This window comes from Stenella coeruleoalba (assembly GCF_951394435.1).
Source record: "Stenella coeruleoalba genome assembly, chromosome: 11".
NCBI lineage: Eukaryota > Metazoa > Chordata > Mammalia > Artiodactyla > Delphinidae > Stenella > Stenella coeruleoalba.
Window position 1 is genome coordinate 26,081,475 of NC_137157.1, and position 24,011 is coordinate 26,105,485.

The window sequence follows — 24,011 nt, forward strand, 5'->3', positions numbered from 1 at the left end:
AGGTTCACTGTGTTTTCCTATTAACTAGCTACACTTAAAAAGTGCAAGTTCATAGGAAAAAAATCCCATAGTACTAAAGGGCACATGGTAGAAAATGCAGTCTCTTTCCAACTTCTCATCCTCATCCCCAGAGATAAGTGATGTTAAGTTTCTTATGTATCTTTACAGAAATGTTCTCTCAAACAATGTTCTCACAAAACCTATATATATCATTTATTTAACCAGTCTCCTACTGATAATACAATTTAAGTTCCTTCTAGAGTGCTTTTTTCCATGTTTGTTTTGCCTCGTAATACTGTACTGAGTATTTTTGTACATCTGTTTTTCTGTAACCGTATATGGATAAATTTCTAAAAGCAAAATTGTTGGGTTAAAGGGCATGTGTCTTTTAAATAGGGATAGATGGGAACAAGATGTCCTTCCAGAGGGTTGTACCAGTTTACCGGGGAAATCTTTTATTTTCAAAAGGCTTTCCTGCCCCAGTTGGTTCTGATGCAGCAGATAAGCAGCTAACTCTCCTTGTTTACTCAAAACCTGTGTCACCAGGGCCTCTGGTTGAAGGAATTAAATGAGATATTTCTTGAGAAAGAGAATAATTAAAAAGATATCTCGGGTTTTCAGAGGGAGAAGAGAATAGAGAATGGCTTGGCAAAGCAAGTAACTAACACTCCATTTGCCAGCACGAGCTCACAGAACCTGAACTGGGTTGGGAAGCGAGTCAGGCAGCCCTGCAGCAGAATGTGATAATGAGAAAATCATGCTCTAGATTATGGTAAACGGTTTCCTGGATCTGACCTGCTCCTTCAGTAGATGCCGTAGGGCAGTTTTGGGTGAAGCATTGTGATGAGATGCTCTTCATTTTAAACACGTCTATTGGCAGTCATGGTGTAGTAGTTAGGTGTGTGTAATGTGTGTTTCAAAGTAACGTCTAAATGGAAAGAATTACATCTCAGTAGTCTGTCAGTCAGATGTGTGTGCATCTCCTTAATGCAGGTCAGGAGCCAGGTGGCAGGGGGATTGTGCTGGTTTAGTGGCCGTTGCCATACGGCCTGGCTCTGTCTCTCTGCCTTCATTTTGCCTCCTAGTGACAGCAAGATAGGAGAGGATCTTATAGACACACAGAAAATTAGTTGAGTCTATTCAAGTCTGGGAAGTTCAAGTCCATTCAAGGCAGGGAAGGACTGGGGGGTATCTCGGAGGGGGTCGGTATGTCAGTGAGGAGTCAGAATCTTAGATATTGGCTAAAGAGGGATGGCCGGCTGTATTGTGTGAGTTTAAAGGGAGCCATCCGGAGTCCAGACAATCTAAGAGCAGCAAGAACCTCGGGTTAGGGCTGGGCATGTTGGGGAGAGGGATACATGTTCTTGCTCAGCGCGTAGGTACCCAAGTGCCCTCTAAAATTGGTCATGCTTGAGCCGTACCACCTGTGGCCGAGTCGAAGGCAGCTGGGAATTAAACAAGTCCCGAAGACCGTAGCTGTGAATTGGATCATTCTCTGTCTTGAATCAGAATAGTTAAATGAGCCAAACAACTAGAGAACTTTGAGACAATCGTAAAACAAATTTATATTGGAAACCTGTGAGAATTTTTTGGAGATATTTATGACTAGACACAGAACATGAAGTAGGTATGCTAAACTAGGCTGTCGATGAAAGAATGAGCATATCGAAAGCTACCAGGGAAGGATCAGGAAGCAAGGAAGAGGTGATCGTTAATGTGTTTCAGCCAAGTAAGTTGGAGACGAAATAAAATATCCAGTGACCAAGATGTTTTCAGACTAGGGAGGCAGCCATAAAAATGGGTAAGACAGGGCTTCCCTGGTGGTTCAGTGGTTAAGAATCCGCCTGCCAATGCAGGGGACACGGGTTCGAGCCCTGGTCCGGGAAGATCCCACATGCTGCAGAGCAACTAAGCCCGTGCGCCAAAACTACTGAGCCTGTGCTCTAGAGCCCGCGAGCCACAACTGCTGAAGCCCTTGTGCCACAACTGCTGAAGCCCGTGCGCCTAGAGCCTGTGCTCTGCAACAAGAGAAGCCACCACAATGAGAAGCCTGCGCCCCGCAACAAAGAGTAGCCCCCGCTCACTGCAACTAGTGAAAGCCTGCGTGCAGCAGCGAAGACCCAATGCAGCCAAAAATTAAATAAATGAATAAATAAAATTTTAAAAAATGGGTAAGGCAAATTAGAGCCTAAATTTGAAGGCAAAACCAGGAGAAAACTGAACAAGCTTGGCTATGTGGAGTTGAATTCTGTGTGCCTTAGTGGTCAGTATGATTTTTAAATCTTATTGTAGTTTTTTTTTTTTGTTAATATTTATTTAGGCTGCTCTGGGTCTTAGTTGCGGTATGCAGGATCTTCATTGCAGCCCGTGGGATCCTTAGTTGCGGCATGTGGGGGTCTTTTTTTTTTTCCTTTTAATTGCGGCATGCATGCAGGATCTAGTTCCCCGACCAGGGATCAAACCCGGGTCCCCTGCATTGGGAGCACAGTCTTACCCACTGGACCACCAGGGAAGTCCCTTATTGTAGTTTTTTTCTGTTTGTTTAATTTGGCTGTGTCGGGTCTTAGTTGTGGCACATGGGATCTTTGTTGCGGCACACGGGCTCTTCGTTGTGGTGCACAGGCTTCTCTCTAGTTGTGGCACACGGGCTCAGTAGTTGCGGCGTGCAGGCTTAGTTGCTCTGTGGCATGTGAGATCTTAGTTCCCTGACCAGAGATCGAACCTGAGTCCCCTGCATTGGAAGGCAGATTCTTAACCACTGGACCAGCAAGGAAGTCCCCCTTATTGTAGTTTTTAAATGTCCATTTAAGAGTTATAAATAAAGCAAAATGAGCCTAACAAAGAAAGTATATATTTCTTGTTATATACAGAGTATACTGTTGATTTAAAATTTGGTTTAAGGCAAGACCCATTTGCTAGAATTCATTATTTAAAATTTAATTTAAGACCTTTACTTGAACTGAGCCAGAGGATAGAGGCTGTGTAAATACTAACATCAGTAGACACTCTTCCTCTTAAACATTACGGTATAGTTTTACGCAAAGAGTAAAGTTCTGTGACTTTGACAGGGCTTTATTAGACCCGACAAAATTTTCTTTCTTTTGCGAACCCCCATTGCCCTTTTCTCCCCCCATCACACCCCCATCACAGAATTAAATCAGTACCGTATAAACCACATAACCATTTTGAGATCTTTGCGTTAGTTATTTAATGTCAAGGGCAAGAAACCCTGGTCTCCTAGACTCATTCTGGCCTGAGATTTTCATTTGACTTATGGCAGTTCAAATATTTGAGAATCTCTTCATGCCAGGAAGGTCAAAGGGGATTCAAAGACGGGTGACTGACAGCAAGGCAACTTGTAATCTGTTGCAGAGGTTAGTACTCAAATTATTATAATAAAAAGCAGTATATGATCACAAAAGGGCAAGAGAAAAATATTTAATATTTGTGTCTGGCCTGACATAAGGTTCTTTACTGATCTTATTACATTCCAGGAGGAATTTCCTCATATGAGACTACAGTTTCAAAAAGGTTAATTTACTTGCCGGAGGTCATACAGCTGCTAAGTGGCAGACTGGGGATTTGATCAGGTCTGCCTGACACGGAAGTATTGGTGAGCTGCCCCAAGGCACTGTCACTGATGGGCTCCAGTTCTCTTTCTTAAGCCCCTGTCTCTCTGAGTGCCCCTCTGGACACCTGTGCTTAAATGTCCCACAGGAGCCTCGGATTCATTATGTCTGATGCTGAATCCTCCGCTACCCCAAATCTCTTCCTTCTCCTACCTCTCCTCAGTTGCCTGCCTTGTGCTTGGCTTGATCTTTTGGCCACCAGAAGGGATGAAACAAGTGGGGTTTTCCGTGACTCTGCCGTTCACCGCCCATCCGATTGGTATCACGCCCTTTTGATGCTGCCTCCTTCGTCTGCTTCAGACGCTGTTCTCTCCTTTCCCAGGACCACCCTGCATCCAGCCGTCACCAGCTCTCGCCTTAGATGACTACAGCTGGCTCCAGTCTGCTCCACTGAGATGCATTTGCTCTCCTGCTTTTTCAGAAGGATTTGTCTGAAACAGGGATCTGATTATCCTAATCCCTTTAGCGGCTGCCACCTGTCCTATCAGCTGAAATCTAAACGCCTTGGCGTGATGTAACTGGAGCCCTCAAAATCTCATCCCTGTCTGCTGACCCAGTTCTCCTGCCTCCTTGGCCGTGCCCAGTACCCTTCACATCTTCACATGCCGTCTGGCCGAATGAATCAGAGCGCACTACCTGAAGCACCTTCTGACTGACAAGTCTCTTTCTTCCTGCCTTGCACCAGCCTTGTTTCCTCTCCTGCCTTCCTCCCCCTCCTCTGCGCCCCCCACCCTGGCTACCCCTCCCAAGTGCTGCCTTCTAGCACCGTGTACACCTCCTATGGCACTCATCCCTTTGCAACTCCAGCACGCCTCGCTGCATCTGAGACTCGAAGGCACCGGCGAGCATGTGTCTCATGAATGAAGCAACAGAGGAAAGAGTCTCCTGACCCCACTCACTGCCCTTCCCTACGCGCTTGGACCGCTTACCGCTCGCCCTGCCTTCATCCATGTTGGGGTTTCCTGTGCTCGGTTCACTGCTTTGCATTGGCTCTGCCCAACTGGAGTTTGTTGAATTGAGCCTGTTTCCTAGTCGGTAAATCAGGAGTGCCAGGCTGGACATCCTCTAAGGTCCTCTCCCACCCCCAGAGTTGTGTGACAACAGGACTTTGTTCTAGTCTGCCTCTCTCCAAATATACAGAATGCATATCTTTTCTTCTGACAGTACCAAGAGCCCGTTTGTCAGCAGTGGGTTGAATACAGTGTATTATTGCGGGCAGTAGCATTGGTTACAGTGCAGGGTGTGGAGTTTCTCGGAGACAAACACGGGAATACCCAGAGATACGTGAGCAGTATCTCCAAAGCTCAGGGTGAGTCATGGTAGGAGCTGTTTGACTATCCAGCCTGCCTGCCTTACAGGCTCAGATGCCTCTCAGACAGGGTGGGGAGTGAACTGTTTGCTGATCCCAGTCTGCTCCCTGATTTGTGGTGCGGCGTTTGGTAAGTCTCCTCCCCGCTCTGCGGTTTCAACCAGGCTGTGTGAATATGTATCGTAGAGCTGTGTAGTAATTTGTATCCTATGAGATGCTTGAAAGACATACAGGTTATTTGGGGGCTTTTAATAGTTGTCTTTATGCTTGGCCGAGTCCTTCCGTGATCTCTCACTGGATTTCTAGATACTTAAGCTGCTGAAACTCCTAATGAGCCACCAAAATCCTTATCGTTCGGTCCTTTAAAAATGTAAATTCAGTGAGTTTGATTTAAGAGGTGAGCAAGTATCTGACTGAGTAGGAGCCTGCCGGCTACTGGCTGGAAAAGAGCCAGTTCTCCTCTTACTTCCCTGTCATTTTGAAAGTGATCCCGGGTCTGACCAGGCGGAGTTGGAGTCTAACGTTGTACTTTAACACCCGATCTGTTGACAAGCGGACATCCCTCCTTGAAACTTCAGACTCCACAGAACTGACTGCGAGACAGCGTGTGGTGTGGTGGCTGTGGTTGGGAGAGCAAGCAGCGGAGGGGGAGCGTCGTGATCTGAAGAATCAGGGCTCCCCCGCCGGCTGTCCTCAGCCACCCCGTGGTGGTGGATGCAGTGCCCCCTGTGGGACAGAGAAGGTTCCACATCACCTGAACTCTGCCTATAAGAGCTGCTTGAGCTCATGGGAAATCCGTATTCAATTTGTGGTTGTGTGTGTGCATCTGTGTCAGCGAAGACTTTCGGATATTGCTGCAAAATAAATAGTCTTTCATTTCCTGGACGTTAAAATATTTTGAACACTTTTATGAATTCAGGTCATTTTTCCACCAGTTAGTTCTGTATTAAATGTTTACCTGGAATGTCACAAAGGTGGGCTTGTTGTTGATAATGATCCCCAACCTTTGGAAACAAACAGCTTGGGTGGGTGGGGGGTGAGGGGTGTGGAGAGTTGGAGGAGTTTGCTGCTTATTGTGTGATCCTTTGAATCTTGGAGATTAAATTTCTGTTGTTAAAAAAAAATTGGAGGGCTAGTTGCAAAAATAATTGGAGGGCTAGTTGTTCTGACAGCAGAGCATCTTAATAGCTTCATAGCATTGTGAGCGCAGTGATTGACAGAGATTGATGTGCACGGTTTCAGTTGGAATGAAAGGGAGAAATTACCACCCAAACTGCTAGAGCACAGCTTGTGAAACAACTATAGCTGCCGTCTGTGCAAGGCTAGGAATGGGTCTCTTCTTGCCAGCCGCCGGTTGACGGGCTCTTCTGGAGAAGCCCTTGCAACGCCGGCCAGCCGCTCCCCCCAGGCTCTTCCTCCTCTCTGTTCCCCTGTTGCGGCCACTGAAGAGCTCAGTCGGTTACCTAAAGTACAAACATGGGTTGTTTGCAGGCTGCCTGGCGGTTACTTTGTAGCCTGGGGGGAATTTGGGGCTCTCTCCTGACTACATCCTTCACATTCCAGGGTGTGAGCCACTGAGGATAATGACCCAGGGAGACTTAAGTCTGGACCTATTTATTGCAGGAGGTGGCCTGAGGGCCTTTGAATCCAGGTCACAATTTAAGTAGGGCCTCAAATTTAGATTTTAACATTATTACCCAAAGAGTTAAGTATAGACCCAGAGATAAAAGCAATGGGATTAAAAGAAGATGTTATTTATCATATAACTTAAACGTGTACACACACGCACACACGCACACTCAGTTTATTTTACTGTGTAATTTATTCCATAGTTTTTATTTTTAAGTGTTTGTAAAATATTATATATAGAAGATACTCTATTTTAGAAAGTAACATGAAACACCCCTGCACCTAAAACCCAGGGCAGGAAATCAGACTTGACCCTCTGACCTTTTCCCTGATTCATATCCCGCTATCACAAGCCTCCTCACCCAGGAGGTGATGCTGTCCCCAGGTTTGTGTTAACCGTCCCCTTGCTTTTTCTCTATCGTTTACTACCTGCGTGTTTATACCTAAACAAGAGTTTGCCAGCATTTGAACTTTATAAAGTGGAGTTCATACTGCATGTGTTCTTCTTTGACTTGCTGCTTTTAAAACTTATCCACTTTAAGTCTTGAAGCTCTGGTTCATTTCATTCCACTGTACAAAGGCACACAAGGTACGTGTATCCATTCTATTGCCTGTAGACCTTTGGGTTATTTTGGGTGGTCGTTACTGTTGTTTTCTGTTGTGGACATTGCTGCTATGAATATTTTTCATGCACTGTCCTAACGTGGGCACTTGTTCTTAGGAATGGAATTTCTGGGTCTCTAGAGCTTGTGTATGTTCAAATGCCAAACAATTTTTCATGTTTTAAGAATTCAGTAAATGTAAACATTTCAGATATATCTTGGAATCCAATTCCATTGCTTCATTTAAAAATAAATGCTAGGACCATCAAAACATTTTTTAATGGAAGTAGTCCTGCCTTGTTTTGGGTCCTGAGCAACTTCAACCTTAAGGAGATAGCTTTAATGCTTTTCGTAGCTGTTACAGAAACCATTTTGAAGGGCAAAAATCAACCTTTAGAACCTGAGAATCACAAATAAAACAATCTAGCCCTCCAGAGTCACATGAGCCACGTGTAAACTGTCGCTCGATGGACCCTGTGAGTCTGTTCAGCTACCACAGATGAGTGAATACGTAGAGTTGGCTCTCCAACCCTGTGAACGCAAAACCATTTAACATACGGGACTTGGGCATCATGAGGGGCGCCCCTGGAACCATTCCTTACGATGCCAAGGGACACCTGCATATGCCTGTCACACACTGGTGTCATCCGCGTCTGTGGTGTTCTCAGTGAAGACCCTCTGTGGGAAAAATCATTGCCCACATGGAATAGATTCGAAGCTGTGAGCATTAGGAAACTGAGTTCTCAATAGAAATGTTTCAGTAGGATTTGTCCCTTGAAGAGATGGTATTTTGGTTACATCATATAAAAGTGGTGTAACATTAGTATACATTATTTTTTATGGGATTTTCGTTTGAAAACTGCTAATTATGACTTGGTAATTCCAGCTTAGTTCCACAACTTTTTTTAAAGAACTACCTTTTGAGACGTGGTCTTACTTCCTTGGGAAATTGGATTTAAAAGCCCTCTTTTCAGTAGGGAGTAAAAGTAATTACGTAAACTAAATCAAGTTAGTTTGAGTTACAAAAATACTATCCTGAATATTGAGGCCAGTTATTTTGCTATTATTATTAAAATCACAGGTCCTAAGAGGAAACAAAGAAGTATGTTAAGTGAGCTAATGAAATTTTGTAGGTATTTGCTTTGAGGTTGCAGACTCAACCTCAAAGTGGGTTTAAAAAAAATATGACATGGGCTTCCCTGGTGGCGCAGTGGTTGAGAGTCCGCCTGCCGATGCAGGGGACACGGGTTCGTGCCCCGGTCCGGGAAGATCCCGCATGCTGCAGAGCGGCTGGGCCCGTGAGCAATGGCCGCTGAGCCTGCGCGTCCGGAGCCTGTGCTCCGCAACAGGAGAGGCCACAACAGTGAGAGGCCTTCCTACTGCAAAAAATAAATAAATAAATAATAAAAATAAAAAATATATGACAATACAAGGTGGGGAAAAACCAAACTATACCAAAAAGAGAATATAAAACAAAAAGTATCTCTGGTCCCAGATTCCCAATCCTATTCCCCAGTGGTAATTACCATCCACAATTCCTAAGACATCCTTCTAGAAATTTCTCTACAAAGAGTACACTTGTATCACATTTATATAGACCCCACCACTGCCCCTCTTTTAAAGCACAAATGAGTGTGTACTATAGATATATAGCTCTGTATCTTTCTTGCTTAACAATTTAGTTTGGACAGCTTCCCGTAGTAGCCAGTTGAGATCCACCTCTATTTTAGCGTCTGCATCGTTTTCCATTGTAATAGTTTTTTAAGTGGCTCTCCATTAATGGATATCTAAGCTGATTCCAGAATTGGAAACGTAATGGTGGTGGTAGTGGTGATGGTGGTGATTAAGGCAGACTGTCCTGTTAGAAGAAGCAAAGAATAGGAGAAGGAGGCAAAGACATAAATATTTTCATCTTCACTTCTGTTCTTTAAATCTCTCAAATTTTTTTTTTTTTTTACCTGTTTTAATGTGTTTGGAGAACTGTATGGAAGCTGAAGAGAACAAGTTTTTTTTCTGCTTGCCTTTCCTTCCTTGTGATGGTCATAGTGCTGGAAGAGATTGCGATATTTAAGGATATGAGGGAAAGGAATGTGTTTACAATTTGTTGGCTAAAGAGCTGGGAGATTCCAGTCCTCTTCTCTCCTACTTCTAGTGCAAACAGCACCTTATTGTAACAGGAGTATTTCTCATAACCTGATTAGCAAACCTTTCTTAAGATAATTAATCTCTTGGGACCGTGGAGGACTTTCGTTAAACAGAGCTTATCATTGCATTAATATTTCTCTAAAGGTGTTGGTTGCCTATCCAAACATCATTTTCCTTCCCTTTCTGCCTGGCTGGCAGAGCCCGTACAGTAGAGGCTGAAAATGTTAGATACTGCTTCCACAGCCTCCCTTGCAGCTAGCGCATGGACATATGACCCAGGCCCGGCCAGAGGGACCTAAGGAGAAATCTGCTGAGGAGTTTCTGGAAAATATTTTCCTTCCTAACAAAATATGAAAGAAGAGCAGTATTCTCATATATAGCCAGAAATTGTCTACATGTGATTCTTAAAACTGCAGTAGCTCACTTGCCTCCATGAGAGAACTTGCAAATGCCCTGAAGATAGTCTAATGAAGAATTGGAAAGAGCTTGGATCTTTGATAACATTCTTTATTTATTTATTTATTTTTGGCTGAGTTTGGTCTTCATTGCTGCACGCGGGCTTTCTCTAGTTGCTGCGTGTGGGCTTTCTCTAGTTGTGGCGAGCGGGGGCTACTCTTTGTTGCGGTGCGCGGGCTTCTCATTGCGATGCCTTCTCTTGTTGTGGAGCACGGGCTCTAAGCGCATGGGCTTCAGTCGTTGTGGCCCACAGGCTCAGTAGTTGTGGCTCTCGGGCTGTAGAGTGCAGGCTCAGTAGTCGTGGTGCGCAAGCTTAGTTGCTCTGCAGCACGTGGGATCTTCCCGGTCCAGGGCTCCAACCCAGTATCCCCTGCATTGGCAGGCGGATTCTCAACCACTGCACCACCAGGGAAGCCCCCTGATAACATTTTTAAGCCACCAAATTAGCCCTGTCCGCTGATCTTCTTAGTTTGTGACATCATAAGTGCCCTTATTATTGAACGTCTTTTATCCAGTTACTGAAATTATCCTACCTGATGTGGAATTTTATCCATAGGAAATGCTGTCAAAGTAGAGAACTCAGTTATAGGACAGTTGAGTGCCTACTGTGTTCAAGAGGCAATATGAGGCTGTGGGACTGCAAACAAGGGGGAAAAAGAATAAGGCAACTAATGATATGAGGCAGTAATGAATTCAGTGCAACCAGAGGGACTCAGACAGTAAGAGCAGCAGGGGTTCTGAGTAAGCACTGTTTACTAGATTGGAGGTGATAAGAAACACCTCTGTGTGGAAGAGGTTAAACTGAGTCAGACTCTGAAGGAATCCCAAGGTTTTGGTAAGTAGAGAGTTGGGGATGGTATTCCAGGAAGCCTGAAGTTTTAGAAAGAACATAGGCTATGGAATCAGACCTGAGCTTGAGCTTAGGCTCATCACTCACTAGTTTGTGAACTTGTCAAAGTCTTTGATTTCTTTGATACTCATCATGATAGACTAAACATAACTTGTAGGATTGGGGTGGGGATTAGAGACAAAATATGTCAAACATCTGTCATGCTGACGGGCACGTGGCAGGCACCAGGTAGATGGTGGAGGTGGAAGGTGTGGCTGGACTGCATGTTGTGGGGTGCGCATGAACAAAGGTAAGGTGAGTTAGTAGAAGTGATCTGGGTATGTTGTTCTTGATCTGGTCAGAGATCACTGGATCAGGTCATTTGGTCTAGGTAAGAAGGTGTGTGTACAAAATCTGGAGAGAGACAGGATTGGGTCAAGACATGGAAGACCTTGACTTTTCAAGTAATGGAATTTGGACCTCATCCTATAGACAACTGCGGTGACCATTGACGGGGGCGCAGCCTGGAGACAGTGAGATGAGTTAAGAGATGGTTACAGGAGTCCAGATATGCAGTATAGAAGACCTGAACCGAGCAGGTATCAGATGTTGGAAAGAAAGGAAGGGTTAGGTGTTAGAACATCAAAAAAGAAAGAGAACTTAGTGATGTGTGAGGCAAGGGGGAGGAAAGACTTAGCAGTGAGCCTCAAAAACCTGAATGCCTGTCAGTTGTTCAGTGTGAAATTCAGAACTGACTTGGAACACTTTCAGATAATCATATCCTAGGTTGGGGCAAGAACATTTGGCAAGATTTATCGAAATTTTCAATGAAAGATGCTATATTAGTGGTAAAAAAATGATAATGCCCAACTCTGCTTGTCATTTAATTCTTGCCTAATTATGTTCATCACTTTCCCACTGTTTATATATAATATTTGGTTTCTTTGAAGGATGTGAGACTTAATAAAATAAACATACCCTTGCCTCTGATTAGATATGATTGAACACTTTGAGTCAGCCCTGTAATATGAAGTATACGTTCAGTAATTGTTGACTGCATGTTAACCTAGTATGAAAAGCAGCTGAGCAAAATTTTCTGACACAGGGATTATGGTCCTTGCAGATACATTTACAGTGGCCTTATTAATAAAACATCAGTCAAAGGAACATCTAAAGTAAGGATGACATCACAGGCATCATCAAGTATAGAAATCAAAGAAGTTTCAGTTCATCAAATTCAATAACGTCTTGGGCTGAATGAGGTTTCATAGTGTTCTCAGTTGGTGAATCTTGAACAGATGGTTCTCTAACATTTTGGAATGCTGAATAAGGTAGATGGACTGAGTCAAATTAATAAAGTGTACCACACTGGAGTATTAGTGTGTAGTTAGCAGCCCTTGGAGTCTTATTAGTTCATCAGCTTTCCCAAAGTAAGGCAAAAGAAAACCCTACCATTCATATATCTTAGGGAAGTAGGCACTCTTCCATTTGGGCACAAAGTTAATGTTTTCCAATGGTAATTCTGCACAAGGCAGTTCTGTAATCAGCTCAGAGCAGGTGTCCTGTCTGAGAGTTTTTGCAGTCTCGTTGGGAAGTTAGGGCACTAAGCCAGGTACAGGCCCATGATTTGGTTCCAGTTCCCAGTAAAGAGAGAAAAAAAGCATCTGTCATTGAAGCTTTCCCAAACTACCTTCTATCCTTCACAGGCTTTTTTTTTTTTTACCTTTTACAAATCTAATTTGGATTTTTAAATATTTTTCCTACAGAATTTGAGTCATAATAGATAACACAGTGTAGATTAGGTGTACTGTGGTGCCTTCCTACAGTCAGAAGAATCTTGAGTTGTTTTCTGTAACTGTGGCTTACAGAGAGGAGAATATGATTTGCAACATGCATATGTTGAAGGATTTCTTTTTTCAATCCGTAAATAAAAGACAAAAAGAAGTGTATCCTTCAGGGGAGTTGTTTTATAATTCTTGCCTTTTCTTTCATCCTAGGTAAAAATTTTGCCCTTTGTCATCTGTCCGACCCTTCTGATAAAAAGCACCGGGCACTGTGATAATTAGTTTAGCATTTCAGATGAGTAGAGATGGAATAAATAATCAATCATGTATTTCTGAGACAAAATGTCTGATCTTCCATCATGTGATGGATACGGTTACTTCAGGTGAGAATTCAACAGCCCTTAACTTCACATGATTTTTTTAATAGTAGATCTGGTTACCTGATCCCTGCATCCCAGACAGAGACCCACTTAGTGTTGCTGTGCAGTGCAGTGTGAGTGTACAGGCACATAATGATGAAGTCTTCCAAATTCATTACTAAATCCTTATGTGACTATGCGCAGTACATGAACCAAGTCTGAAATCCCTATATGTACAGTATAGTCATGGTTCTGTGTTGTTAAAAAATTAATAAGAATCTAAGCAGTGTCTATATTTAAGGGGGGTTATGGGTGATTTTCCCCCTACTCATTTTGCTATTTCAACTTCTCTGTTTCTCAATATTTTATTTTTATGATTAAAAAAATTTCCCCTTGCCTGCATGATAAAGTGTCAAGTCTAGCATGGTTTACATAGAGCCTGCCACAGGCTGTCTGTATTCTTCAGAGTTTCATGCCTCCTCCCTTTAGAAATACTTGCCCTGTACCTCTTTTTTGCCCCAGCCCTCGATCAAACCCTGACCTAGGATGACCCATTTAGCTCTAAATTCTAGACACCCAAAGAAACTTTTCGTTTCCTAAATATTCTACTGTTTGCCTCTGTGGATACGGTTCTCTTGGCTGGTTTTTGAGCCTCCTCTTCTAAGGCCACGTCAAATATCATCTTCTTAGCAGGTGTCTCACTGAAGCCTTACTTATTTCCACTTCTTTGTTTCCTGTAGTCCATATTACATTTTTCTACAGTTGTATAGTTCTGTATGTCTCCCAGCCCAACAACTCCTAGACTAAAATTTAGCATATTCATCTTTCTGACTCCAGTGCTTTTAGGATACTGCCTGGCTCACAAAAAATGCCCAGAAAAACATTTTTTAAGTGTCAGTTCTGTATCTTAGGGTGCCTGGCTTGGAACCTAAATTAATCAGTTCCTTTAACTGTCATAAAAACAATTGGGGCTCAGTGAGTAAGCCTTAGTCGTACTTTGTGTGCTTTTAGTTAAATTCAGCCTCTTTGAGAAGCATTGGCTTTCTAAATAACTATTATGTAATGAACCAGGTCATTTTCAATCTGCATCAACATGGTATTTAGGATTTTGCTGCCTTTTGCAGAATGTAAGATTAAATATTTTCGTGACTAAATCTGATGTATTTAGTTACACCATAGGTATTAGTGCCCTGCTAGTATACCATACAGATTTCTACTCCTTTTCTGTATTTTGTACATTTGCTCTTCTATATTCTGGTACTGAAAACAAATATTTATTAGAGAGTATCATGAAAATTTCCGAAACTTTAAATATGTTAAAGAGCTGACAAAGTGCAATATGAATTGACACACCATTGAAATTAAAGTTCTTTTCCTGCTAGAACTGAACAAGTTTGTATGTTAATCAACATGCATTTATTGAGTACTTATATGTTACAGGTACTGTAAAGATAAAATAGTAGTTTCGACAGCTCCTGAATTTGTATTTTCTATGATTTTTTTGTATTTTATTTACTTAATTTTTTAAACTATTTTGTGGAATAACTTGTAGTAACACGCATACATCTTAAATGTACAGTTGGATGATTTTTACCTGTGTCGCACCATGTAACTGTCCCCTGTGTCAGTGTTGTCCGTACCCAGCACTCCCTTGTGCCACCTTCTGGCAGATCATTCTCCCTTCCCCTGCTTCCCCACGAGTGTAACCAGTTCTGACCTCCCTATCCTTGGAATCATAGAGCATGTCCTTTTGGGTATATAGTTTCTTTCATTAAGAATGACATTATTGAGATTCACTTATGTTGTGTGTTAATAATTGTTCCTTCTTTTTACTTGCTGCATATTACTTTTAACTGCTTTTTGCTTCATTTTCATTTTGGTGAATAAGATTCATTATACGGAAGTGTAAATATTCAATATGTGTTAATTGGTATGTGCTGAGGGCTGCCAGCTTTACAGACCTACTAGCGATAGAACTGTCGAGAAGAAGAGCTGCAAAGGCTTAGAGGTTGCAGAGTTCAGCCACTTCATTTTCTCAAATGAGGGACCTAAGACTGGAGGGTTAACTAGACCCCAGGTCCCGCGTGGATCTAGACCAGGTTTCTTCCTGAGGTCAACATGCTGCGTCACAATTCAGACTTGGTCACATGGATGATCCCAGTTAACAGGAAAGCAGTCTTGGGAAGCTAGTAGTTTAGAAATCAGTCATCAGCAAGACTTAATACGTTGGCCCATAAATGGTAAGAATTTCAGTTATCTGGAAATTTCTTTCATTCATCTATAATATTGTACTTCCCTCTTTGTGTCAATTAACTTGAGGTGTTACTGATTCTGTTTATGGAGCTTCTTCTTTTATTAGAACCAGTGCTTAAAGGAGAAGGAAGGGGAACGTTTAAACCAATGTGCGTGTTTATTGTGATGTTTTCAGTTTCAATGCATCATCTTGAACTTCTGCCGTTCCCGGATGTTGTTCTTTTAAAGCCTCAATGAAAACCACAAAGATTATTTTTAGGATGAGAAGTCTTAGGGTAAATTCTGATTCTGTGATCTCTGTAAGTAAAAAAGTAGTCCTTAATCTTATACCTTTCTGCTAAGGTAGTAGTGATTCATAGAAAGTTCCATAGGAAGGCTTTTAAAGAAGAGATTAGTGGACCCAAAGCAATGGAAGATTAAATCCCTTACTAACATTCTTCAGAATGCTAGAGCCTCCTTCAATATAATCAGTAAACATAGAAACAAGTGGCTTATCTTTTTTCCTAATTATAAAGCACTGGTTTTCAAACAGAATTGAAACCCATTAGTTGGTTATGAAATAGATTTAATGAATAGCAACTATCATTTTATATTTTTAGACGGAAAGGCAGAAGGAAGAGTACGGCAGATACCCATCTGTGTTACCCAGATTCAACAAACATTTTCACATTTGCTTTGTGTCTGCGTATATGTATGTTACATACAGATATCAGGGCATATCTTTTCTGATATGTATCTAAAAATAAGGACTTTTCCTATATAATAAAATTAACATGCCTAACAAAATTAATTGTAATTTCCTAATACGCAGTTGTCTAAAAAATGAGCTAACCAACTGTGTTTTTTTAAAATACTGTTGCATGTATAAAGATAAGTGTTTGATAAAATTTGTGTTTCAGTTATGTATGTGTGTATACATGTGCACATATGTATGTATGTAGTGGTACATATGTATTTCTTACTATGGGTCTCATTCAGAATTGGGAATATACTGCTTTATAGCATAGGAAAGTTGGTTATAATAAGTATTTGCTACCCAGTGATACTGCTAGTTTTGAGCTGAGTATTGTGTGGTGTCTAAAAAATGAATACTTCTAGTAATCTAAAAATCCAACCAGGAAGATAAAACAGGTAGGGACCCCCACTCAACAGTATAAATAAGAGCCAAAATGGATCAGAAAGGATAGGAAGTGACATGGGCCTCAAGGAAGAGATTTTTGAAGGAATGGTAAGATTTGGATAAGACAGAGAGGCCTTGGAAATGTTGTGTCCAAAGGGAACGATGTAACTACTGAGGTTAAAAAAAAAAGTACAGAAATGTATTGTGTTCTACAATGCTGGGATCTGTCTGGTGGAGGTTGGAAGAAAGGAGGAAGACATTGGAGAACTGGAATGGGAAAAATTACTCAGATTAAATACCAACAGGAGGAAGAACCCAATTCCTTTATTAAAAAGAAGAATCGTACATCTTGAGCATTTTGTAACATGATGTAAGTGGAAGTTTAGAAGACGAGTGTAAGGATTCGCCATGGACTAGATAGATAGAAGTAAAATGTTGAAAGCAATGAAACCCGATTAAACCATTGCCCTTTGTATATGTGAGGTAGGGAGTTGGGGGCCGGATTTAGGTAGATGGACCCGGAAATAGCAAGGAAGTGTCAATCTAGAGAGAAATTGCTAGACAAAGAAATAACAGAATTTGGTGGCAGCTTGAATAAGGGATGAAGGAGAGAGGACCTGGTAAAATTAGAGAATGAAGCCATTGATAGATAAGGTCATGGGATTAACTATAGCCCGATTGAAAAAAAATCTCACACTTTATAAAGTCAAGCTTCCATGACATAATACTCTCAAGAAATAATTTAGGAGGTTTTTTAGAGAAAGTAGCAAGTTATGGTCATTAGATAAGCTTTTCTAATACAATTTCCCCTTGTTTTGCCTAAAGACTTAGAGATAGGAAATGTTAGACATCTGTCTTTAGGGTCTTAATTTAGAGTTCTGGTTTTACTGAAAATAGCAACCTAGAAGATTAATGACACTTATTTAAAAATTAAGGACCAGATATTGAGATTTAACATTTTAGTCATTAGAGGTACTGTACCTTTTTAAAAGTTAGATTAAATCACTCGAATACTAGGTCGTCTGCTTTTGGGTTGGTGGGCAGTTTTAAGAAGTATTAGCTTTGCTGTTCAGGTTCATCGAAACTTGATCCTTAAGGCACTTCCTGGCGTGAGTTTGAGATTCCTCCCTCTCTGCGGCAAGATGCAGATGCACGCACAAGCAGATTCCATGGGGTGGCAGTGCTCAGCTTCCACTGGAAGAGCTTAATCATGACAACAGCAGCACCATTGTTCTTGGCTCTGGACTTTTCCGAAGTTCCCACCTATTGGGGGTATGTTGTGTTTCATAAACGATAGCTCACACTTACAGCACTTATTCTGTACAAGGCCCTGTTCCAAGCACTTCATAAATATTAATTCATTGCATACTCACAGTCACCCTGTGAAGTCGACACCTGCCCCCGCTTCACAGACGAGGAAACTGAGTCATAGAGTAAGTAACTACTTGCCCAAGGGGATACAATTAACATGGCAGAGCTGGGATTTGAACCTGCATAGTCTGGCTCTGAATCTGTGCTCTTAAACCACTAGCTTAGGCTACCACTGTGCCACAGTTAAGCTCTGTTTAGGACACACGGCTTTGGAATCAGGGCTTTTCCTGTGAATCTGAGCTGGCTAGTTGCTGCAAGTATTGTGAGTGGCCCTAGAAGGCTGTTGCCTCCATTTGGAAATACAGTCAACCCAAATACAGACTTGGATTCTAAGAAGGGTCATGGTATAGTGTTTATCTTAAAAATCACAATCCACAATTCAATTCATTTCTTGCAGTTTCCTTCCTCCCAGATTACAAAACAATAAGTTCCTAGAGGACTATTGTCTCTCTGAAACATGACTCTGGTGCTTGTGAACTGCTGTAGCTGTGGGAGAAGGAAGCCTCCTCTTATCTGCATCTTGGTAGCAGAGCCTCTAATGATTACAGTATCCACTAGAGCTTTAGCCAAAAGAGGGAGTTGATGTGTAAGCTGGCATGTTCCCCTGGCATTGAGAATCATTTTTAAAATGGTTAAAACAGAAGCAGCCTACATTTTTTATTACACAGGATATCTTGGGATTTAAGCTAGTGTTTCGTTTTACTTATTAAATGTCAAATTTGGAATATCTCCAGTAATTGCCTTATAGCACCAAGAACTGTCCAAAGCCGTCCGTTAGTATTCTCCCTTCTGGTTTCTCTACCATGCATACTTTTTACTTTGTAATATTTAACGGTAGCACAGTGATTTAAGTAAAGGAACTTTTAGGCATTGTAAGGGTTATGGAAAACATGTTCATGTCTAGGAAAGGGTCTGGTATATGCAGTAGGATCTCAGTAGAGGTTGGAAATATTATGAAAGCCCAGCCCTTGGAGCCAGGTGGAGTCACAGCTCTTCTACATGCGAGCTTTATGACTTCAGATAAGTCCCTTACTTTTTCGATCTGGAAATGAGAATAATTGTTGTAATCTCAGATTCTTAAAAGGAAAAATAAAATAATGTATGTGAAGCATTTAGAAAATTATACGATACTTAATACGTCCTTCGTAACTAGTAGCTTCTCTTTTTAAAATAAATTTGAACTATCTTGCCAAGATCCTGTCCTCTTTTGGACCATTCTTCTTGATGCCTGCTTTTGGCCTTAAACAAATCATTGCCTTCTTAGACTTCAGAGGATAAAAGGGCTCCTTTACTTTTGTGTTCCTATTCTATTGAACTGTGATTTCCTAAGGCACAAGGAGCTATAATCGTCCGTTGGTATCCCTGGGGCGTTGTTTCCAGGACCCGCCTTGAATACCGAAATCCTTGGATGATCAAGTCCTGTAGTCGGCCCCAGCTTCCGCAGGTTCAGCCACAGGTTGTGTAGTGCCCTAGTATTGATTGAAAACAAATCTGTGTGTAAGTGGACCTGTGCATTTCAAACCCATGTTGTTCAGGGATCATCTGTACCCTTGACATTCTTGCTGGTGTATTGGCTAAATTCTTTTTTAAAGTTTTTCATCTAATGCAATACAAGACTGCTTCCTTATATGCTACCACAGATAATGGATTGAGCTCAGACATGGATGTGTTAGAAGGAGCAGGCACCTAGTTCTCTGCAACAGTTAGGATGGTAACCGCAGCGGAAATGTCACTTAGGAAGGGAGTACACCTGCATGTTCTGTACATTGTGGGTCTTAGAATCTGTCGTTTGATAATTGGTTGCCTGTATTCTGCTTGGAGCAGCTAAGAGCCGTGAGACACATTCGTCTCCTGAATATCTGATCTCTTGCATGAATCACAGCCATTAATTAACAGTCCAAAGTCCAGTCTGTCTTGAAAGCAGTCCAGCACCACCTCAGCTGTAGGTTCTTCTTGATCTCGTTGCAAGCAGCTGAGAGGATGTTAAACATGTGGGACAACTGGCTGCCCCAGTTGGCTCTGTCAACCATTGATTCACGCAACAGATAACAAGGTCCTATCGAGGAAGGAATGTGGGGCAGGACACAGGTGGCTTAGGAGACATTCCCTCCCCTCCAGGCTTCAGGACAGTGGGGGAACAAATGTTACACAAATGCTTACCAGACCTAGAGAAGAAGTACTGGAAAAGGGGAACATGCAGATTAGGGGGAGAGTATAAAGGAAGCTGGGCATGGGAATGGGGGGGGCTTTGTGGAAGAGACAGTGTTTGGGTTGGTCCTTGGAAGGTACCTGGGGATGGAGGTATGGAAGGCCAGGGTGAGGTACTTAACACGGAGATTTAGGAGAGTGCGGGAAGCATTCTGGGGTTTATTGGACTAATGGAATGCAGTGAAGGTTAAAAGCTTTAGAGCTTGGTACAAATCTTGGTTCTGTGTCTTATTAGCTGTAACCATGACTTATCTGATGTCTCCTCACTTCCAAATCTGTAAAGCAAAGCTAATGGTGCCTACTTCATGGAGCTGCGGGGATTAAAGGAGAGCGTGTATCAAGCTGCATTCTTACTCTGGTGCTGGTGCGTAGATGTGCTCACAGTAGCATTACGGATGAGTCTGCTGGTATAGGGTAAGACAGGACCCTGATCAAGAGCATTTTAAATTCTTCGCTAAGGATTTCATACTTTAGGGAACTTAAAAGATTTTTGAGAAGGAACAGGACATGGTCTGTTTTATCTTTTTTTTTTTTTTTTTGCGGTACGCGGGCCTCTCACTGCTGTGGCCTCTCCCGCTGCGGAGCACAGGCTCCGGACGCGCAGGCTCAGCGGCCATGGCTCACGGGCCCAGCCGCTGCGCAGCATGTGGGATCTTCCCGGACCGGGGCACAAACCCGTGTCCCCTGCATCAGCAGGCGGACTCTCAACCACTGCGCCACCAGGGAAGCCCTGTTTTATCTTTTAAAAAGATAATTTTGTGCTCGCTTCAGCAGCACATATACTAAAATTGAAACGATACAGAGAAGATTAGCATGGCCCCTGCGCAAGGATGACACGCAAATTCATGAAGCGTTCCGTATTTTAAAAAACTAAAAAATAAAAAGATAATTTTATTCAGTCCAAAGAAGTCAGAGTTGTTATATTGATTGTCTCATTTGAAGGTCCAGCATGGCTTCAAAGTAAGGTTGTTTTTTCCATACTAATAAATATCAAAATGTTGATTGAATGCATTTTTCATGGACATCTAGAGGTTGTTTCTTTAAATGTAATGCTGTTTATAATTTTGGTAGAACTGAAAGCAGCTTTTTATTTCCAATTGCTATTTGGTGAAAATGCTGCTGGCTTACATTAGAAAAAATAAAGTTGCTCAAGGGAAATAACTTCAGTATTGCAAAAGGGAAAGAAATGAATATAGATCAATTTTCCTTTGCTCCCTCATAACTTAGCTATGTTATTTCTAAGCCCTGTGTGATGTCTAGTAGTGTTCTGATCCATTTAAAACAGAATTCTATACTACAGGTCATCCAGTACATATGCCCCTACCCCGTATTTGTTATAGTACCAAAAACAAATTAAACCCCTGGTCTGCAGGGAATAGTTCAATTATGAGGCTTAGGTTTGCTTAGGGAATGTGCTTTAGGGCCTGAGTACCAAATGCCATTGTCTGGCTCAGTCTTAATATAGCATCTTTTCAAAGGACATGGACCAAGTTGTGACCCTGCTTTCTCTGGGTGCCCTGGGAAAGGAGGATGGAAAGAGCTGTGCCAACTTATAAGCTCAGTGTGTTTGACCACATTCCCCCAGTTACATTTGGGAGTGAGTCTAGTTTCATCTCCAGGCAGCCTGACATACCTAGCATCTTTAGATTAAAGTTCACCTACCTCCTTCCAATGAAAATCAGGTTATGATAGGCACATGGAAAATATAGGTGGAGTAGCCATAATACCCCAAAGTTCTAAAAAAGGAAGGAAAAGCAAATAGGCTCATTGTCAAGTCTAACAGTTACTCTCAGTTTGGTTCTGAACCTCCTAGTATCCACAGCAAAAAGGGAAACATGATTATTGGTATCTGATAGACACCCCTATCATATTTACTGTTATATCCACTTTATGTATTGATCCAAGAAGCTATACTTTAGTAGACAAATTGCCTTCCCTTTTATGTAGGACACCTGTAATGAACAGAGCATAGATTGAAATGAAAAGTTCCTCGGGTATGTATTCAGGCTGCTTCTTTTAAAAGCAGGCATTAGGCCAAGTGAGATCTCCAAGGATCCGTCCACCTCTGAAAGTAACTTCTGTTGCGGGTGACTGCCACTCATACGAAGTTATCCATCACTGTGTGTCTAAGAGGGTGATGCGTGTCCTTCAGACCCCTTGTTCAGATTGGAGATGCCGGAAGACAGCAGGACAGGCCTGGGATTCGTAGTTATCGCTCAGAAGCTTAGCTTACGCACACGTCCCTGCCAAGAACACTCACCCTCCATGTTTCGGGGGTAGGAGAGGCAGTGAATAAATGCTATAGGAAAAGGAGAAGGTTAGGCCTCGGCCCTGGGGGGAGGCAGGCCTTCTGCCCGCAGGCTTCCTTTCCAGACATTCTGCTCTGCCCACTGGATCAGGGCCTTGGGAACCAGTTTTTGCCCCTTAGAGCTGCCTCTGCTCCCTCAGTTCCTGGGGGTGCTTCTCCTGGAGCAGAACATCCCTTCTCCCTTAACCCTCAAAGCGAGTGCTCAGGTCCCTTTCCTGGGAAGGTTTTGCTGACAGACGCTGCTAGGAACGGACGGGGAATAACCATGGTGGGGACGGATCCCAGAACCCCTCCGAAGTTGTTAGGTTAGTGCCCAGGGGTTCTCACTCACCCCTTCCCTTGGTTTGTTCTGGGTATAGGAACTAAAAGCCTCAATGACGCTTATTCTAGTTTACTCCTAAGTTTGGGGCTTCCTGTTTCCCCTTCTTTAGGACTCACCGTCCCGCGTCTCCCCGCAAGAAGGAACTGTGACCCCTTCCATCAGGAAGGCGGAGTTCTTGGTAGAGGTGAGGGGCTGGCGTTAGGGGCTCACTTCCCGTCCCTAAACTTGCCTGTTTTTGAGGTACATGGGGTTCCCAGAGAGTCCTTCCTCCTCTCAGTAGCACCCTTTTCTCAGGTCTCCTCACAGCCTCCACCGCTCCCTCCCTCGGGGACATGGCTGTCCTTTAGCTGCCCGTGGTTCTCAGTGTAGATTGGTATTTTCATTACCATACCCTTCCCCTTCTGCTCTTCAAGGCACAGTCTTTTTTAATCTGGCCTCCCCCCTCCTTTAATTTAATTCTTGTGTAGATTATAAAGTACACAGTAAATCCTTACCAGGTAAGGGATTAGTTTGCATTAATTGAAAGCTCTTTTGAAGAAATAGGTATTTTTCCTAGTGTATGTAACTCAAAGTAGTTTCCCTACCACTGTTGCCTGGTAGAGGTTAAATGAGAAGACAATTATTTCTAATTACAGTATCAAGTGTTTGTAAGTGCTTGAAGATATTTGAAGAATTTGTTTTTGAGAACCCTGAACACTTTGCCTAATCTCCCTTACACTGTTAATTAGCAGTATCTGTGGATAAAGGATTGGGCTTTCAAAAGTACGTGTATTCCAGCCCCGGTTCCAAAGGATCCTTGATTCCAGGTTTACTTTACCTGCAGTCAAGAAAGAGAACTTTTGATGCTACAGATTTTCTTTTTTCAGGGATACCAAGAGGAAGAGGTGGGGAGAAATAAAACCTTTATGGTAAAAACTAGTGACTCAATTCCTGTTCCGTACACCGTGAACAGAATGTACCACTGTCAGAAATGGACTATGAAAGGAAGTGCTCTTTGTCTAAACAAATTAGAACAAACATTGTACTAAGACACTTTACTAATAACATATCCTTTTGGATACCACATGAGGGTCTTTTCGGCTTTTTCATTTTGAGCATGTAGTGTGGAGAAGTAGCTTTCTTCTCAAATATAGGTCTTGAATATTCTGTATAGGTATCTGGAGTAGTGACGTCTTGATAAGGATGCTTATTGAGCCTTCAGAGTTATTTTTCCAGTACAGATTGGCTCAGTTAGCAAGAAAACCAGATGTTTGATGCTAGGGTCCCGTGAATGGGTTGGCTTCCCTGGGTTCCATATTCACTGAGTGGCTAGACATTTTGCAAGTGCATATCAGGTGACCACAGTGTAGCAAGAGGGAAGATGGCTTGGTAGCATCATGTATATTACCAGTAAGGAAGTGATATAGGGACTTCCCTGGTGGCACAATGGTTAAGAATCCACCTGCCAGTGCAGGGGACATGAGTTCGAGCCCTGGTCCAGGAAGATCCCACATGCCGCGAAGCAACTAAGCCCATGCGCCACAACTACTGAGCCCGCGTGCCTAGAGCCCGTGCTCCGCGACAAGAGAAGCCACCGCAATAAGAAGCCCGCACACCGCAACAGAGTAGCCCCCGCTCGCAGCCGTTAGAGAGAGCCCACGCTCAGCAACGAAGACCCAACGCAGTCAAAAGTAATAAATACATTAAA

The 24,011-nt window shown here is 42.5% G+C and overlaps 1 protein-coding gene across 10 annotated transcripts in view; it reads left to right on the forward strand.

The window, feature by feature from the left end:
• TMCC3 (transmembrane and coiled-coil domain family 3) overlaps window positions 1-24,011 on the forward strand; it is a 396,915-nt gene that overhangs the window by 271,291 nt on the left and 101,613 nt on the right. Inside the window, exon 1 of one of the 10 annotated variants that reach the window (XM_079937187.1) lies at window positions 5,007-5,068. The exons of the other annotated variants lie outside the window; for them this stretch is intronic. The gene's annotated coding sequence lies outside the window, so the exon portion shown is untranslated. Of the gene's footprint in view, window positions 1-5,006; window positions 5,069-24,011 lie in introns of those variants that run through there. 10 annotated transcript variants of the gene reach the window in all.